This window comes from Onthophagus taurus, chromosome 11 (assembly GCF_036711975.1).
Source record: "Onthophagus taurus isolate NC chromosome 11, IU_Otau_3.0, whole genome shotgun sequence".
Taxonomy (NCBI): domain Eukaryota; kingdom Metazoa; phylum Arthropoda; class Insecta; order Coleoptera; family Scarabaeidae; genus Onthophagus; species Onthophagus taurus.
In genome coordinates, this window is record NC_091976.1 from 16,054,101 (window position 1) to 16,064,732 (window position 10,632).

Consider the following 10,632-nt stretch of genomic DNA (forward strand, 5'->3'; position numbering starts at 1 on the left):
TGGGTGATAATGTAAACTGTTTGTTGTATGCGGATAACGCGACGCTGCTGGTAACGGGTGTTGAGTTTGAGGAAGTGATATCCTCCACAGATCGACTGCTGACCGCGGCAAACGAATGGTGTATTGCCAATGAATTGTGTTTAAATAAAGACAAAACGGTCCAATCATTGTTCAGTCTTAGAGAAAATTATATAAATTTAAATGTCCACTACTAAATTACTGGGGATAACAGTGAGTCCTCCCGACTTGAATTTTTTCGGCTCATACGGTAGTGATTGGTAAGAAAATTGCCCGAAACATATTTCTACTACGTAGATTGGTGAATTCTGTGTCGGGTGAGGTGGCCAGAACCTCTTATTTCGCGCCCATTCACTCAATATTGAATTATTGTATCATTGCTTGGGGTGGTAGTCCAGCTAGTAACCATATATTTGGCTTGCAGCGCAAGGCGGTGAGGATCATTGCTAAACTTAACTATACAGATGACTGCCGACACGCTTTCAGACAACTTGATATTTTGACCTACCATCTTTGTTTATACTTGAGTGTCTTCTGTATTGTTATGATAATAAAGACAAATACAGCACGCATGCCGACGTGCATAGTTATGGGACCAGAAACTGTGAAAACATTTACGTTGATTTTTGTCGACTGAGTAGAACGCAAAAAAGTCACATATATATTGCACAAATCTTATTTAATAAATTGCCCATGGGCATTAGATCTTTGCAAAAAAATAAATTTAAAAATGTCATTAGAGCGTTTTTGTTGAGGAATGCGTTCTACTTAGTTGAGGAATATCTGAAAGACAGGATTGTAATTGCGATTTGATTGTGAATTTACTTATTGTATTAAATTATATGACGAGTGTAAGCCTTGGCATATAACACAATAAACTTAAACTTATTATTATTAGTGTAATATAAGCATATGGTTTCCTGATTTTGAGGTTAAAATTGCTTACCACTTGTTCAGGTGGATTTTTAACCGATATAAGGACATTTGTATGTTGCAAGTCACTAATTCTACATGTTTTCCTTTCGTTTCTAACACTGTCAGTATCTTTCTGTCTCCTTTTTACTGCAATATTGTCGAGTGCTACATTACCACGAATGACTACTAGGTACTTAGACCCTTTTAACGTTCAACAGGTACTGGCGTTTCGAACATGCGCTGTTTTGTAGATCACAAAATGATAACTACTTATAGCGAATGGCACATAGACCGTTTTGTACGCTATTGACCTTGGCAAATAGAACCCATAACGAGTAAATTCTAAAATTTGGTGAAAGCGGTACTTAGATCCTTTTGAATTTCCACTTTTCAATTTAACAGCGATGACGAAGACTTTGTCAAAAACATAATCTTTTAGGAAATTGTTTAAAATAATTGGTTAAGATAGTTACTCATGGCCACTGCTCTTTTTATCATTTGATCAACTTTGAAGTTATTAAACTTTAAAGCAATTTTTCTCGAAAGATTTCTTATGTAATCAATATTAATATAGACTGGGATTTTAAGGGATTTTTCAATAAACCGTTTATAATGATTTTATCGCCTATATCCGGATACACTATAGTATGTAGTATGTAGATGTTAGTATACATCACAATCAAATGTAATGTATTATTAGCGATTACGATTACAATTCCAAGCGTTTATTGGCTTCAAGGATTTTTTTGCGTCTTCTCTAGATCCAGGTCTATTGTCGAGATCTAAGTACCATCACGCCCATGATAGTATTAGTAGTTAGTAGCAACTCATAAAAGACACCAATGGGATGTCATCGTCTGACTCGTCATTGTCGAAACTTTCATCTTGTTCACTTGCTGTGTCATGATCACTTTCAATAATACAATCATTTTCTAAATCAGTATCATTTTCTTTTTCTTCGTTCGACCAATGCAATGATCAATCATTGGTCTGCATCAATCATCTTCGCATTATCTCGTGTAGTACGTATCTCCGTGCGAATGGATAAAAAATGATTCTTATAACTGTAAAGAATAACAACGTCTTAAATATTCAAAAAGGCAATATAACAAGGTCCGAGGAAGGTACAAAGAAGCCTGGTTACAGGCATATTTTATCCACGCGCGCATCCTTAGGGAGTCGTGATGATTTTGAACCAGGAAAAGATAATTATGTGATAAAAGGATATCAGAGTACACCGGAGATTGTACAGAAAATTAATACGATGCTGCAAAATGAGTAAGGGCCGATGAATATAATATGGATAAATTGGTTGTTTCAAATTTGAAATTTTACATAGAGAAAGCTGTAAAAACCTTTCCATTTTTGTAACTTATCCATAGATGGCGGTAAATATACATAAAATCTTAAATTTTAAGTTTTGTTTAGGTTGATATATCTATACTTTAATAAGGCGCAGCCAATGTAATAAAAAGCATTGATTTTTAATCGATTCAGTAAATGAATAACTTTTTTTATTTGTCTATGATGCTTAAAAATGTAATCTTTAGCCAACCGAAAAAATTAATTTGGTTTGACTAAATATAAATTAAAATTTTATTTATGGTAATCTTAATAAGTTTTAAACAACTTTAAAATCATAAATTGTCGTGGTTTACTTACCGATACCGCCACCTATAGTTACTTATCCATAGGTGGCGGTAAAATACTTTAAAGTATAATGTAGACTCAAAGAGCTGGGAAACACTTTTTAATGAAAATATTATAAAGTTGTTAGTTCCCATTTTTTGCCGATTAATTTTAAGTAAATTTAATACACTAAATCTTTTTTATTAAAAGAATCTTAACACACAATTAATAAGGGTGGATTTTAAAACTAATTAAACTGCTTATTTATACGGAGTAAATTGATTTTTTATATTTGCGACATTAATTTATTTTTCTTCATATGAGAAATTTAATTATTTTTGTAAATAGTTCTATGTTAAAGCTTGTTCCTGTGATGTTATTAACCCACTTTGCCTGCTCTCCACTACTCTATAGACATATTAATGAAGTTAGCGGACGGAAAATGAGCTTCCATAAAGAGAGGAGAGTGGTCCTCCACTTTTTCTCCTTCTGGGGTTAATGTGTCGTCGGCGCCTTTTGTAGACCGACCGGGCGTAATGTAATATGACGTCGTCCCTTAAAGAACTAAAGGGGTCCATTCCTATGCTTGTCATTCTCCGAGATTTCTTTATTTTTCCATCCTGAGATAAGAGCTCTCCGAGATGGAGGAAGAAAGAAAATTCAGTCGTTTCGTGGTGCAGTTTTGCGCTAGCAATTAAGCTAAGCTCGAGTTAAGATGATATTTTTATAGCACCCCCAATCCCATCTAAGTTGCCGTCCTGTTATTTTTTCTTTGTGTTATAATCTGAAATTGTGTGTATAATCACGCCTCGGTTCGTTTTCGTAATAATCAATTCCGTGTTAGAAGATGGGGTGAGTGAGCACGGGGGATCAATTCCGGTCCGTTCTGTATTCAATCAAAGTTGGGCAAAGTTCTTGACTTGAAGCACTACTGACCGTCGGATTGTGTACGTTGGGCATAATAGAATTCCCTGCGAGCGCACGTCCTCTGGGGACCTTCTCGATTCCAACGGGAAGCAAAACAACCGACCGCTGCCGTCGACGAACTGTGGGGAGAAGCGCCACATATCAAATATTTATCATGTAAACGTTCCAAGGGGTGGATCGTCTTTACTTTAAATCTGCCACGATTGCGATCGGCTAATGGCCAAGTTTCAAAAGGAGATCAATTTTTTTGGGAACATTTCAAAATAATCACCAAACTTCATTAATATGCTGTGTTAGTTGGGAGTGGGTTAATAAGACGAGGTGTAGAACCCGCACACAGCTTCAATCACGTATCTACTCGGTGCATGCAATGTTTGCCGATAATGAAATGTGTTCGGACGCGTCATTTGTTGTCCATACGTGACTATTGCCGAAAACGACCGTGCACACAACGTATACTGCGAGGGTTAAACTCCGGATGCGGTGTCATCCCTTGCACACACAATCGTTTACGTGCGTTTGTGTACGTGCGTGTCTCTCGGTTAATTTGATTTACCTACTTGATTACATAACATAGATACAAGACCATGTAAATATTGTAAATGTACTATAAGCAAATTTTCTCTTTACTTACAATTGACAGCTATTTAACAAATGGAACAACCAAATAATAATTAAATACAAAAGATAAATTCGTATCAATTAAAAGCCCAATTTACTAAAAACTACTTTAAAACCTTCCATTAACAGTCACATCGTTGACGTTTAACTGCATTTTTCAAATTAATAGATATAATTTTGGCAAACGCAGTTATAAACTATTTTGGCAGATACATGTCTCAGTTAATCCATCTCAGATAAAAAAGACACCAAAAGACTCATAACATTTGTTATTATATATTTAATTTTTTTCGCTTCTTTGGTACAACAGTATGTGAAGTTCTACAAACACTCACTAGATGGAAGGATCATCATGGAAAGATGTGTTAAAGATCCTAAAAAAAAATTCTATTTCGTACGTCCTCTTGAAGATCAAGATAAAAATAGAACAGAATAGTTGAAAGAAAACGTTAAGCTAAATTCCTACAAATGGATCTTTAGTGTCTTATAATGAAGCAAAGACAGCAAAATGAACCAGACATGAAAAATTCTACTTTTAGATTTGGTTCGTGATTTTGAACTATAGCTCTAGCGACTAATGTTCGTTTAAGTAGTGCTAATTTAGATAACGAGTTATTTTCTTTACTCAACATTTTTATATGCAGAATTCAATGAGTATATGTAATATGTACCACCTACAGTTTGAAGATTTATAGGTAAACATGAAAGAATCTTGTGAAATCATGGCATTACTATTATAAAGCAATATATCCTGTGTAGAAGGAATAAATGCAATCTTTCAAGTTGATAGAAGAAGATGAGGTAAGGAGTTGAAGCAGAAATTTTTAAAAAACGTTATAACTGAACCTTGTTACAAGTTACTTAGGTATTTCAATTATTTTACGTCATAATAATTATCATTATAAGTTTATGGATGTAACACTTAGGAACTACTAACACTTTACTTTTAAAATCGTTTATTAAAAGTAACTTATAAAACTTCTTATAACTACGTCTGAACTCTATTGTTAACATAACCTTAGCTAATGACTAATGACAGTCATCGTTCTTTGCCTTACTACTAGATGGCGTAACCATATATGGATTTTATTAGCAGATGACTTGAAACTGCTAATGGAAGACTAGATATTGTTTGCAGAAGACTACGTGTTCTTTGTTAAAGGGTAAATACTGCTTGCAAAAAATTAGATATTGTTAGTAGATGACTGCTAATAAAACAGTAGATAATGCTTGCGGAAGACTGCTTACTCTTTGCTGAAGAGTAGATACCGCCAGCAACAGACTAGATACAGCCGCAGAAGACTACTTGTTCTTTGTTGAAGAGTAGATACTATTAGTAGCAGGCTAGACACTACTTGCAGACTTATGTGCAATATGCACTATGCAAAGGAAAATTTCTGATAAAAATTAATAGACTCGCTAATATTTGCGGAAGATTGCTATTGCTTGTAGAAGACTAAATGCTACTGGTAGGATAGACTAGACACTGCTAATGGAAGACTAGATGCTGCTTGCTGTTGCCTAGATAATGCTAAAGAAATACTGATTATTGCTTACAGAAAACTAGATATTGTTAGTAGATACCTAGATACCCACTCGATTACTTATTTGATTATGATAATGAAAATCTAGATATTATTTGAAAAAGCTAGATTTGTTAGCAGATGTCTATATTCTTTTAATTTCAACAGTAGATACCGCTTGCAGAAGATTACTTATTCTTTGCTGAAGAGTAGATACTGATAGCAAAAGACTAGATATAATAAAGGAAAATTGCAACACCTACAATTTGTTGAACGATTTTATTGAAATTTTCGTCAACGATATCTTTCGTTAGAACAAACAAACGATTAAAATTTGAATAAAATCTAGCTAGTAGTTTGGTTCTTTTTTTGTTTTTTCCTTTTTCCATTGCTCGTCGTGTAAACCGAAATGTTACAACGGTATTGAGATGTTGGTCCAAATGGTCCAAGCAGGATGTGAGGTGTAGGACCCAGAATGTCAATGTCACCTGTTTATCGCCTGTTAAGGTCTTATGGACTACGTTCATATCGTCCATTTTTATGTCTTCCTCTTACACCACTTCACCGTCTACGCAGGCTAGAATGGAGCAACAAAAGAGCGAATTAGGCGCAAGAATTGCATCGAATTGTGTTTTGTTTAGTGACGAGTCCCGATTTTGCTTGTGGGCCCATGATGGTTGTAGGAGGGTCAGACGGATGCGTGGAGAGCGTAAAAACCCAACATGTTTTGTGGAACGCAACACAGCCCTCACACAAGGAGTGATGATATGGGGTGCAATATGTTACCGTAGCAGGTCACCCTTGGTCTTCATTGATGGCAACTAAAACGCCGTTCTTATATTGCCAATGTGCTAGAACCCGTTGCGCTTCCATATCTTCAGGGGCTGGAAAATCCCATTTTCCAACAGGATAATGAGCGCCCTCATACGGCAAGGGCTACAACACGTATTTTGGAAGAAGTTAACATTGCCGTCCTCCCATGGCCTGCTCGGTCGCCTGATTTGTCATTGAACCACCCATTGAACATGTATGGGATGAGATCGGTAGGCGAGTGGCTAATTGACCACACTCTCTAGATAACTTACACGATCTCCGGCTACGGATTCAAGAAGCTTGGGTTGATATACTACAGGCTATTCTACAGGATATACTATAGATCACTTGATTGATAGCATGCCACACCGTCTAAATGAGTGCATTACAAATCGTGGCGGAGCAACTCGTTATTGAAAAAAAACTTTTTAGTTTTTGTTCTTTTGTTTTCAAATTTTAATCGTTTTTTTGTTCTAATGAAAGACATCGTTGACGAAAATTACAATAAAATCGTTCAATAAATTCAAGGTGTTGCAATTTTTATGAAAGTCAGTATATAATAAATCAAAAATATCATTTCTACTTTTAATATTAAATAAGCTCGTTTGAATCTGCTTTTGTGGGGATGTTTGACAACGTAAAGTTTAAGATTTGAGATAACTATAGAAGTGCCGATAAGTAGCCTTCATTTAGTTTTGATGTGTATTTTGTATATCGTTTCAAAATGCGAAATTATCTATCTTATTATCTACCATATTGATAGGTTACAGCTTGAATGATGCCGATGAGGTAACGGGATGACTTTACTTTGGAATAATATTGGGCCAAACTACTAACACTGATAAATAATACTGGCAGAACTATTGCAATAACTAAAAATTCGACATAAATTACTACAGAAAAATAAGTATACTGGCAAAAGTTATTTTTGCAGAACCACCAATATTGACCCAAAAGTTTTTGCAAAAGGCCAGAATACAGACACCGATAAATAGTGAAGATCAAATGTATGCAGAAGGAGAAGAACAGTTCACAAATAAGGAACTTTGAATTTTCTGTACTAAAACATGAACTTGTTTGAAAACACACTTCTGTTAACAGAGGAAACTGAAAGGAAGGTTTCTGCCAAAAGAGTAGGACGTACAACGATACGTAGATGAGGTGCTACGGTCCGTTGTGCTTCCCTACGTTCGGCGGCTCCCAGGTCTGCTATACATGCACGACAACGTACGACAGCACATCGGGCGTGTTGTACAGACCTTTGTGGAAGAGCACCGTATACGAATGCTTCCATGGCTAGCTCGGTTTCCGCATCTGAATCCGATCAAACATGTTTGGGAAATGACTGGTCGGAGACTTCTACGTTATCCGGCTTCCTCGGCTAACGTTGAGGAGCTATGGAGGCGAGTTGAGGTGGCATGGTTGGCCATCTCTCTTGCTACAATACAGCGACTTATTGACTCCATGCCACGTCGTGTAGCGATGGTACGCTAAGCTCACGGGGGATAGGGATCTCGCTCTTGATGTTTCTCCTCCCAGCAGAGTTGTGCCGCTCTCCATGTAAGAGTAAGTTACACTACTTTAGTACTACTTCCATACCAAATTTTATTGCGCTAGACACACGCGTTCAGATTATACAGGGTGTGCTCGTGAATTATTTCCAACAGTGTATAAGTGTTGGTAGAAGGAGAAGAATAGTTGGCAATAACAAAGAACCCGGACAGGAGTTTTTGCATATTTCAAAGTCACCAATATTGATCCAAAAGTGTTTACAAAAAGACTAGAATACTAAATGTGTTCCTATAAAACCGGGCTTTTTAATTACTCATGCATTTAAAAATATGTAAATAAATATTTACATAAGAATTATCTCATGCTTAATTTACTTAGCAACACTCAAATTTTTAAAAATATCATAACGTATTCATTATCTATATTAAGACTATTATCGTCACATCATCTTGGTTTTATCAGCTTTTCACATATTCTCACCCATTATTTACATCAAATATAAATCATACGTGTGCATTTTGAATACGAGGAAAAGTTACCAAATACGGTGTATATAAGATTATTCAGTGTATAGAATATACAGAATGACTCAACATTAACACTATCCCACGAATATGATTTACAATTCAAAATACATAACCAGTATCTGAGCAATACTATTTTTTGAAATTTTGCACGCCAGAATTAACACCTTGCATTATAAAAATAACTATTCGACCAGTTTCAATAATGTTATTGGTATCCTCAGAAGCCTACTATCAAATGTGAGCGAAATTGAGAATTGAGGCAGCCGTATTTATTCCGTTTAATTTCGTGAAAGGTTTATTATCCACACTGGTTATGTCCATTAAACTAACACAAATTTGTTTGTTACAAAATTAATATGTTAAAATAGTCTCTCAACCAGTTTCATCAATGTTATTGTCATGTTTAGAAGTCTACACATAGCCAATACGGATAATAACCCTTTCATGGAATTAAACACTGTAAAATACAGTTAATCCGAGCGAACGCGAAAGTTATCTATAACAAGAGATGTAGGAATGGGGAAATTCGATTAGGGAACTAACCTCATATTAGAACGGCCACTCAATAGTTTTGAATCACTGAATATACTTAAATATTTTGCTATCCTTGTTTATTCAGAATACCTTTAGTACTAACTCTTACAATGCGTATTATGTAACTCGTTATTTTTTGTTGAACTTATCTACGTACATCTAATGAAAAGTAAACTGCTGCAAATGGTTATAATATTAGTAAACAACCAAAATTATTTTAATTTAATGAATTTCTTTTTTGCACCTACAAAAACATAAACGTTATATTGGTGATATCAAACTGTACTGAAAACGCTGAGACGCAGATGCGATTATTTTATTGTAAGAGTTTTGTTTAAATTTCTGGGAAGAATTGTTATGTAAAACCTGAAATTCCAAACAACACAAATAATTTATAACCCCGCATGTGAAGTTTTTGGGGAATACGTTGTTTCATGTAATGACAAGCTTTCGTTGAACACATTTGCTCATAAAGGATGTATATCGTATCGATATTTCTACACACCCTGCATTCGTGATATAGCAAGCGTTGGAACCGTATTGTATGGATTATTTCTTCGATTACGTTGTTCTTTTCTTTATTACTTTCGTTCTTGTTTTCGTTGTGTATTATTTCTTTATTTGTTATTATTTTGACATATTTACCCATATAATCTCCTTATATCACCTAAGTATTCTATAACAAATTAAATTAGTAATGGAAGTAGAAGAACTTTTTCCAGTCACAGGGAAAAGTATGATCAAAGAAAACTTTAATGGGAGAGGAAGTTATGAATGAAAAAGTTAATGAAAAATTGGTTTCTGACTTTTAACTATTCCATCTTTGAGAAAGATTCAATTCCGAAATCTATGATGACAATGAAAAAAGTGGCAATAAAAAAAAAACAATATAAAATTTCTGGTAATTACCTTAAGTATTCTGTCAGTTGAAAATCAAAATATAAGGTTCACGGTTCGAATGTTTAAGAAAATAATGCTGCGTTAAAAATATTTTGTAACAAAAATCAGAAAACTTCCAATTCCTGATTGTTCTTTCTACTAATACCTACTTGTGGAACTTATTAAATTATGACATTGTATATAGAGGCGTCCAATCTAGGGATTCTGATGGGAGCTGATGATATATAATCAAAAGAAAATATATCTAAAATTTTCTGGAATAACTGCAATAGTGAAATATTCGAAAAGTTATGTAGGAAATTCGACGCGCACTTCGAACACTTCGAACTTGTTTCTGAAGAAGGTTGCAACATGGCATCCGAAACGTCAAACATATTTTCAAAAAACGCTCGGCTTAACCCGAAAGTTTCTAGTTTTAGGTCTAGTATTAGTTCTACTGATAGTGCTAGTGTTAGTTCTAGTTTTAGTTTAATTAACACCGGCCGTGAAAGCCTTTGTACTTATACTATGTAGGAAAATTAACTAAAGAAACGTCTACAGCGTTGAACACAAGATTTATATAGAATAAGCATTTGTTAGCCAATTCTTCATAAATATAAAGATTATAACATACTGGTGTGACCCAAACGGTTAGTCAACTTTTAAAATATGTACAAGGTTTCGGTCGCAACTAGGCATTCATAGCCTTCCTCTACACAATCATTCAAAAACAT